A 10,382-nucleotide genomic window follows, 5' to 3' on the forward strand; every position below is an offset into this window, starting at 1 on the left:
GAGACCACATGCCTTGCAGCTGGGCTTCACAGGTGGCGCAGGGGGAAAGAATCCGTCTGCCAGTGCGGGAGATTCAGGAGACGCGGGTTCAATCCCTGACCTGCGAAGATCCCCTAGAGGAAATGGCAACCCACTCCAGTATTCTTGCCTGGAAAATCCCATGGACAGACGCGTCTGCAGTCCATGCAATTGCAAAGAGTTGAACACGACTGAGCGTGGACACACAGGGCATAGGCAACCCTTGCAGCCCCCCACAAAAAAATTAAAGTGACTGATAAGGGGAGAAACTGACCTCATGTGGGTTCCTGCTGCCATATTCTGAGAAAGGCACAACCTCATTCCCAGAGCCTTCCAGTCCCCCAAAGGCATAACCTGGGACAGCAGACAAAGTCAAGTCGAAGGCTCTTTTACAAATAACTAGTATGCCTCAAGAATGAAAGAGAGAGAAACTGTTCTACGTTATGAGACTCAATGATACAATAACTAAATGCAATGCGTAGGTGATGAAAAACGTCACCTGCCATGTCAGTAACAAAGAAGGCTGCAACCTTCAGCTACAGCTGCCCCCGAGGGTGAGCCCTGAGGGAATTCAGGATGGGAAAGCCCTGGATATTGGCCCTAGACAGCTAGGTTGCAGATAAAGGATGGTTTCAGTGAGCCCAGACTCTTACATCTTCCCATATGTACACGAGCACTAGATTAACTGAGATGTCTGACTTGCTGTAATTAACAGTAATCTTTTTTTTTTTTTAAGTTAGAAAGTGAGATTTATTAACTACACTGCGTGGGGGCTGCTGGCAAGACCAAGAGGGAGTCTGCCAACAGTAATGTTTTGATTTTTGTTGGTAAACAAAATCAAATTTTGTTGGGTTTTGTTACTAAACTCCTAGATAACTTTGCTCTTCCCTCTTCAGAGCAGTTCCTCAGAGCTATCTGAGAGGCCGCCTTCTGGGCTTGAGTGTTCAAAAAGTCCTTGGAATAAAACATAATTCTCAACCTTTAGGTTATACATTTTTGTTCAGTAGACAATGAGAATGAAAAAAGAATAGCTTAGAGATCATAATTGGGACAACTGGGGAAATTTGAATAGGTACTGTTTAGTTCAGTTCAGTTCAGTCGCTCAGTCATGTCCGACTCTTTGCGACCCCATGAATCGCAGCACGCCAGGCCTCCCTGTCCATCACCAACTCCCGGAGTTCACTCAGACTCACGTTTTACATGGAGATAATTATGGAGTAGGAAATGGCAACCAACCCCAGTGTTCTTGCCTGAAGAATCCCATGAACGGAGGAGCCTGGCAGGCTACAGTCCACGGACTTGGGAAGAGTCGGACACCATTGAAGCAACTGAGCATGGGGATAATAGTATCCTATCAGTGTTGAATTTCTTTCATTGGATCATTGTATAAGAAGAGAATGTTCTTGCTTTTGAGTGGTACCAGTGAAGTATATAGGGGTAAAGGGATGCAAGACACAATGTCTAATATATTCTCAAATGGTTCAATAACTAAAAATAGTGATAATTATAGTTAGCTAGCTAGAGAGAGAGATATTAAAGCAAATGTAACATATGTTAGCAAAATGATGACTCAACAGACACTTGGTAAGGATACATATACTGAAGTTGATTATACTGTTCTCACCAATTTGTTTCTAGTTTAAAGAATTTCAGGGAGGGGAGTATATATAATTATGACTGATTCACGTTGATGTACAGTGGAGACCACAACATTGTAAAGCAATTATCCTCTAATTAAAAAAGAGAAAAAATTTTTTTGTCTGTGAATCACAGAGATGTAGAACAAAGTCTACTGTTTATTCTTCAGGGAGATAGTGTCCCATTATTCCATTTAATCCGTCCCAACAAACATTCTAAGGCCTCTTAAGGGCCCAGAAATAGTGTTGGGTGTTTCAGGGAAAAGGTCATCTGCCAGCTAAGCAGCTTCCTCTCTGACAGGGGAGAACCAGACACATATATAAAGAACAAGAATATGAAGTGGAACAGGAGAAGGGCCTTAAGAAGGGTGTAAAGTGGGCAGAGGTCCCAAGAGTCACAGAGGTGAGACCCTTCTGAGTGGAGCTGGCGTTTCAGAGCGATGTGAGGATTGGCCCTGGCAGAGCTGCACTGACTTTCCACTGGCTGGGTGGAGGAGTGCGACGCGTGTGGGAGGCTATGCATGCGCACAGGACCCGGCGGAGACAGGGGCACACTGAGTGGTAAGCAAGTCTTTTTTTAAAATTAATTGATTTTCGGCCACGCTGGCTTTTAGTGGTGGCATGAGGGCTTCTCTCTAACTGAGGTGCATGGGCTCAGTAGTTTTGTCCTGTGGGCTCAGTTGCCCCTCAACATGGAGCATCTTATTTCCCCTACCAGGGTGCAAACCCCTGCCCCATGCATTGGAAGGTGAATTCTTAACCACTGCACCACCAGGGAAGCCCCATGAGCAAGCCTTCTTCACCTCGAGCACCTTTATGAAGTCAGGTAGGCAAGACAACGCTTGTCTTCTGCTCCTCTTGGGTTCAGTGGCTGCAGCCTGAGAATTAAACTGAAAACAGATTATAGGCATGCCCTGTTTTTTGTGCTACGCATTATTGTACTTCACAGATACTGTGTTTTTTACAAACTGAAGGCCGATGGCCACAGCAGCCCACTACAGTAATCTTGCTTGGAGAATCCCATGGATAGAGAAGCCTGGTGGGCTACAGTCCATAGGATCACAAACAGCTGGACACGACTGAAGTGACTTAGATGGCACGGCATGGCCACCCTGCAAGGAGCAAGTCTACCGGTGCCGTTTTTCCAATGGCATTTGCTCACTTTGTCTCTCTGTGCCACATTTTGCTCATTTTTAAAACATTTCAAACTTTTTCATTATTATGTGTCTTATGGCAATCTGTGATCTTTGATATCTTTGATACGACTATTGTAATCGTTTTGGGCACCAGAAACCACACCCATGTATCATGGTGTACTTAATAAATGGGTGTATTCTGACTACTCCACCAACCAGCCATTCCCCCATCCCTCTCCCTCTCCTCAGGACACCCTACTCCCCGAGACACAGCAATATTGAAATTAGGCCACCTGATAACACTGCCGTGGTCTCTTAGTGTTCAAGTGAAAGGAAGATGGGATGTCTCTTGCTTTACATCAAAATCTAGAAATGAAAAAAAAAAAAAGCTACAAATGATTAAACTTAATGAGGAAGTTATTTTGAAAGCCAAGATAGGCTACAAGCTAAGCCTCCTGAGCCAAACAGTTAGCCAAGTTGTTAATGTAAAGGGGAAATTCTTGAAGTAAATTAGAATGGCTACTCCAGGGACTTTCCTGGTGGTCTAGTGGCTAAGATGTTGCATGGATACCACTTGCTGTGACTGAGAGTTCGCACCCCGCAACTGAAAGGTCCTGCATGTCACAACTAAGATCCGGCACAGCCAAATGAATTAGTATTTTAAAAATTGCTACTCCAAGCATTGAAGCATATACATTGCCACATGTAAAACAGATAGCCAGTGGGAATTTGCTGTATGATGCATGGAGCTCAAATCCGATGCTCTATGATACCCTAGGGTGGTGGGATGAGGTAGGAGTTGGGAGGGAGGTTCAAGAGGGAGGGGACATATATATATATATATATATACCTATGCCTGATTCATGTTGATGTATGGCAGAAACCAACACAATATTGTAGTCATCCTTCAATTAAAAATAAATAAATTAAGAAAAAATTGCTACTCCAGTGAATACATAAATGATGAGAAAGCAAAACAGCCTTATTGCTGATATGGAAGAAGTTTCACTAGTCTGGTTAGAAAATCAAATCAACCACAACATTCCCTTAAACCAAAGTCTAACACAGAGCAAGACCCTAACTCTCTTCAGTTCTGTCAAGACTGAGAGGTGAGGAAGCTGCAGAAGAAAAATTTGAAACTAGCAGAAGTTGAGTCAGTTCAGTTCAGTTCATTTCAGTTGCTCAGTGGTATCCGACTCTTTGCGACCCCATGGACTGGAATACGCCAGGCTTCCCTGTCCATAACCAACTCCCGGAGTTTACTCAAATTCATGTCCATTGAGTCGGTGATGCCATCCAGCCATCTCATCCTCTGTCGTCCCCTTCTCCTCCTGTCTTCAATCTTTCCCAGCATCAGGGTCTTTTCCAGTGAGTCAACTCTTCACATCCGGTGGCCAAAGTATTGGAGTTTCAGCTTCAACATCAGTCCTTCCAATGACTATTCAGGACTGATATCCTTTAAGATGGCCTGGTTGGATCTCCTTGCAGTTTAAGGGACTCTCAAGGGTCTTCTCCAACACCACAGTTCAAAAGCATCAATTCTTCGGCGCTCAGCTTTTTTCATGGTCCAACTCTCACATCCATACATGACTGACTACTGGAAAAACCATAGCTTTTGACTAGATGGACCTTTGTTGGCAAAGTGATGTCTCTGCTTTTTAATATGCTGTCTAGGTTGGTCATAACTTTTCTTCCAAGGAGCAAGCGTCTTTTAATTTCATGGCTGAAGTCACCATCTGCAGTGATTTTGGAGCCCAAAAAGATAAAGCCTGTCACTGTTTCCATTGTTTCCCCATGTATTTATGCCATGAAGTGATGGAACCAGATACCATGATTTTAGTTTTCTGAATGTTGAGCTTTAAGGCAACTTTTTCACTCTCCTCTTTCACTTTCATCAAGAGGCTCTTTTGATGAGCTTGTCTCATGCAGTCTTAAGAAGCAAGCCAGCTCCATAACATAAAAGTGCAAGGTAAAGAGTAAGTGCTGATGTAGAAGCAGCAGCAAGTTATCTAGAAGATCTACCAGAGATAATTGATGAAGCTGGTACACTGAACAATAGATTTTTCAGTGTAGACAAAACAGCCTTCTCAGGGAAGAAGACGCTATCTGAGACTTTCATAGCTAGACAGAAGTCAATGCCTGGATTCAAAGCTTCTCTTGTAAGGAGTTAACACAGCTGGTGCCTTGAAGTTGAGGCCAATGCTCATTTACCATTCTGAAAATCCTAGGGCCCTTGAGAATTATGCTAAATCTATTCTGCCTGTGCTCTGTAAATGGAACCATAAAACCTGGAATAACAGCACATTTGTTTACAAATATTGAATATCTTAAGCCTACTGTTGAGACCTACTGCTCAGAAAAAAGGATTCACTTCTAAATATTACTGCTTACTGACACTGCACCTGGTCACCCAAGAGTGCTAATGGAGATGGACAATGAGACTGATGTATTGTTTTCATGCCAAGGAGTAATTTCGATTTTCAAGTCTTATGATTTAAGAAATACAGCCGTAGCAGCCATAGATAGTGATTCCTCTGATGGATCTGGGCAAGAGAAATTGAAAACCTCTGGAAAGAATTCACATTCTAGATGTCATGAAGAATATTTGTGGTTCACGGGAAGAGGTTAAAATATCAACATTAACAGTTTAGAGGAAATTGATTCCAACCCTCATGGATAAGTTTGAAGGGTTCAAGACTTCAGTGGAGGAAGTAGCTGCAGATGTGGGGGAAAGAGCAAGAGAACTAGAATTAGAAGTGGAGCCTGAAGGTGGGACTGAATTGCTACAACATGAATATAAAACTTTAATGCATGAGGAGGTGCTTTTTTTGGATGAGCCAAAAATGTGGTTTCTTGAGATGGGAACCTGCTCTTGATGAAGGTGCTGTGAAGACTGTTGACCTGACAATAAATGATTTAGGATGTTATATAAATTTCGCTGAGAAAGCAGTGGGAGAGTTTGAGAGAATTGACTCCAGTTCTGAAAGAAGTTCCACTGTGGGAAGAGTGCTCTCAAACAGGATTGTATGCTACAGAGAAATCGTTCATGAAAGAAAGAGCCAGCAGACTTCATCATTGTCTTATTCTTAAAAAAATGCACATTTTGAGACACTTCACTTTCTGTCTATGGAATGTGTATCTCTCTAAATAAACCTGCTCTCATTTTACTATGACTAACTCTTGAATTCTCTCCTATGCAAAGCCAAAGACCCTCACGTGGGGCTGGTCCCAGGGACTTGCCCGAGACCTGGAATGTGACCATTCTCTGTCTCCCATTCTCCCGCAACAATTGCACATCCCAAACTGCAATTTTTGCTGCTCCTGGATTAATCCATTTTGCTGGTAAAAATAACTTGGCTGCTGCTGCTGCTGCTAAGTCGCTTCAGTTGTGTCCGACTCTGTGCGACCCCATAGACGGCAGCCCACCAGGCTCCTCTGTCCCTGGGATTCTCCAGGCAAGAATACTGGAGTGGGTTGCTGTTTCCTCCTCCAATGCATGCTGTCACTTCAGTCGTGTCCGACTCTGTAACTTGGCTGTTTTATTGTTAACAAATGTAATCCAAAGGGCACTGCAGATTGACTGTTCCCTGCTATGTGCTCAGCACTTAGAAGAGTGACTGGTGCTGGACGTTGTTAAATTACATGTGCTGGAGTCCCCCAGATCCTGTAGGAGCAGCAGGTAAGAGACCTGAGAGGGTGGCAAGAAGCTGGTAGCCTCTGCAGCCTCTTTAACCAGGCAGGGAAAACCAAAGTCACAAGAAAGAATGTGCTGTGTGTTAAGTCATTTCAGTTGTGTCCAACTCTTTGTGATTCTATGGACTATAGCCCACCAGCTCCTCTGTCCATGGAATTCTTCAGGCTAGAATACTGGAGCAGGTTGCCATTTCCTCCTCCAGGGGATCTTCCCGACCCAGGGATTGAACCTGCCTCTCTTATGTCTTCTGCATTGGCAGGTGGGTTGTTCACCACTAGTACCACCTGGAAAGCCCCTCCTAATGCCCCTCTCTGTAGCTTTTCTCCGCTGAGGGTCAGAGACTTGCTTAAGGGAGGCAGATCCTGTACCTACTCCAGCCAATACTCAAAAGCATCCAGCCTCTCTCTCTCTCTCATTTTTTTCTCTTGTTGCAGAGCACAGGCTCTAGAGTGCAAGGGCTCAGTAATTGCAGTGTGTGAGTTTCTCTCTAGTTATCCTGAGGCATGAGGGATCTTAGTTCCCCAACCAGGAATTGAACCCGCATCCCCTGCATTGGAAGGTGGCTTCTTAACCTCTGGACCGCAAAGGAAGTACCCCCTAGCTTCTCTCTTTTGTGTAACCTAAACCCTTCATCCTGAACCTGCAGCTCAGTTCTGAAACCTGGTAGGGGAGCAGGATTGACCTGGGAGCTTTTTTTTCGTTTAAAATGTAGTGTAATAAATGTACAGAGACGTGCACATGTGTGTGTAGTTTGACGAATTTTTCACAAAGTGAACAAACCAAATAGTCCTCAAGTCAGAAAACAGAATATCGTCCACCAGCCTTTCTGATGTTCCCCAAGTGCCACCTCCCCGTCACTACCCCTGCCTCTTTCCCTTGGGAGTCAGGGGGATCCTTCCTCCAGAGCCTCTGCTTTATGAAACTGACCAGAGGCCCGGTGTCAAAGCTGCACGGGTGGTTTACGTGCATAGCGAGGTTTGGCAACTACTCCTGGAAGTCACATAATCTCTGTTGCAAGTGGAATCAGAAGCTGCTGTATTCCCAGTCTTAGGCTCAGCACCAGTAGCTGTCTGGCTAGGTTTCCCCACGAAGCAGTGGGCATTTCCTGTATCTGGGGCCTGCAGAACACGGGAGGGGCAACTCCTGGGCTCAGGAAGGCTGGTGGGTTAGTTCCAGCCTGGGCATGTGGCCCTCCTTCTCTGGCAGGAGGTGCATGAAGAGGTATTTTTGGAAGGTGCAGGAGTTCTGTAGCCATTTGGAAAATGCCTGCTCATAGGCTGGGCTGGATTCTCATTTTAAATGATGATGTGGCTGAAGGGCCTGACCTGGCCAGTTTTCCTGGATCTACGGGTGGGGAAGGCGAAGAGACATGCTCATTTTTTCCCCCTTTTTCTTTAAATTGTGTCACCATTTTCTTTTTGTCTCAAATCCCTCTAACCCACAAGCTTCAAGAGAATCGTGAAGTGTCTCCCGCAGTTCATTGGCTCCTAGACGCTGTTTGCAGGTAAGTGTTTCATCTTGTCTCAAATCAGCCAGGGCTCTGGGGTCACTTTAAGTTGAGTGAAAGTTTAACCTTCAGTTCTCCACCAAGGATCTCTGGCTCTGGAGCCCTTCCGGGCAGGACCCTGAGTGCCCTCCTACTTCACTCCCCTGCGTCTCTCTCTGCTTTGCCCCACTGCCTTCATCCTCACTGAGAGCTGCAGCTTTTTTTTTTTTTTAATTGTAATTGATTTACAGTGTTGAGCTAATCTCTACTGTATAGCAAAGTGATTCAGTTATATATACGTATGTACATCTTTTTCATATTTTTTCTATTATGGTTTATCTCAGGATATTGAATAGAGTTCCCTCTACTATACAGTTGGACCTTGTCGTTCACCCAATGTCTATATAATAGCTTACATCTGCTAACCCACCCTCCCACTCCACCCCTTGCCCAGCCCCCTCCCCCTTGACAATCACCAGTCTGTTCTCTGTGTCTGTGAGTCTTTCTGTTTTGTAGATAGGTTCATATTTTAGGTTCCGCATGTAAGTGATGTCATATTTTATTGGTCTTTCTCTTTCTGTCTTAGTATGATCATCTCTAGGTCCATCCATGTTGTGGAAAAGGCATTATTTCATTCTTTTTTATGGTTGTGTAGTATTCCATCAATATATACTGCATCTACTTTATCCTTTCATCTGTCGATGGACATTTGTTTTCTTGTCTTGGCTATTGTGAATAGTGCTGCTGTGAGCACTATTATAGAGGTGCATGTATCTTTTTGAACTGTAGTTTTGCCTGGATATATGCCCACGAGTGGGCTTACTGGACCATATGGCAACTCTAGTTTTAGTGTTCTGAGGATCATCCATACTGTTTTACATACTGGTTGTACCAGCTTACCTTCCCACCAACAGGGTGGGAGGGTTCCCTTTTCTGTACACCCTCTCCATCATTTATTTGTAGACTCTTTTTTTAATTGGAGCATAATTGTTTTATGAGGTTGTGTTAGTGTCTGTTGTACAATGAAGTGAATCAGCTATATGTATACATATATCCCCTCCCTTGTGGACTTCCCTCCCCAACCCCCATCCCACCCATCTAGGTCATCAAAGAGCAACAAGCTGAGTTCTCTGTACTGTATCACAAGTTCTCCATTTTGACCGGTATGAGGTGGTACCTTACTGGAGTTTTGATTTGCATTTCTCTAATAATTAGCAACGTTGAGCATCTTCACTGTGCTTATTGGCCATCCATATGCCATCTTTTGGGATACCCTCATAGCTCAGTTGGTAAAGAATCCGCCTGCAGTGCAGGAGACCCCAGTTCGATTCCTGAGTCAGGAAGATCCCTTGGAGAAGGGATAGGCTACCCACTCCAGTATTCTTGCCTGGAGAATTCCATGGACTGTATAGTCCATGGGGTCACAAAGAGTCAAATATGACTGAGTGACCTTCACTTTCACTCTCATATGCCATTTAGAGAAATGTCTATTTAGCAGCTGCAGGTGTTTTTTTTTTTTTAATAATTGTATTTATTTATTTATTGGCTGTGCTGGGTCTTGTTGCTGCTCAGGCTTTTTCTCTAGTTGCTGTGAGCGGGGGCTACTCTCCAGTTGGTGGGTGGGCTTCTCATTGCAGTGGCTTCTCTTGTTGCAGAGCACAGGCTCCAGGGCATGTGGGCTTCAGTAGTTGCAGTTCCTGAGCATTCCTGAGGCTCAATAGTTGTGGCACACGGGCTTGGTTGTTCTGCTTGTGTGGGATCTTCCCAGATCAGGGATCAAACCCATGTCTCCTGCATTGGCAGGCAGATTCTTTACCACTGAGCCACCTGGGAAGCCCCAGTTGCAGTTTTTGCTAATCATCTATCCATTCACTCACTCATCCATTCATTTGACCAGTGCCAAGCCCTGTCCTGGAAACAGGATGGAGGATCAGCTAGACAAACGACTTTGTATCATCACCATTTTTGCCTTTACCCTTGAGAACTCTGTGTCCCCACTTCTCTACTTCCTCCCAAGGCCATTTCTGTGCTCTCTGAAGAACCTCTGCTCCTTCACTTGCATAGCAAAGGGAGCCTGTCCTCCCCATTATCTGTGTCCAAACCCCTTGCTCAGTTCAGTTCAGTCGCTCAGTCATGTCTGACTCTTTGCGACCCCATGAACTGCAGCACACCACGCCTTCCTGTCCATCACCAACTCCCAGAGCTTACTCAAACTCATTTCCATTGAGTTGGTGATGCCATCCAACCATCTCATCCTCTGTTGTCCCCTTCTCCTCCTGTCTTCAATCTTTCCCAGCATCAGGGTCTTTTCCAATGAGTCAGCTCTTCACATCTGGTGGCCAAAGTATTGGAGTTTCAGCTTCAACATCAGTCCTTCCAATGAACACTCAGGACTGATATCCTTTAGGATG

General features: G+C 44.6%; 1 pseudogene; it reads left to right on the forward strand.

The window, feature by feature from the left end:
* Nucleotides 523–5,881, forward strand: LOC108633859 (annotated as a pseudogene).

The sequence above is a fragment of the Capra hircus genome, chromosome 25, assembly GCF_001704415.2.
Source record: "Capra hircus breed San Clemente chromosome 25, ASM170441v1, whole genome shotgun sequence".
In the NCBI taxonomy this organism is placed as follows: domain Eukaryota; kingdom Metazoa; phylum Chordata; class Mammalia; order Artiodactyla; family Bovidae; genus Capra; species Capra hircus.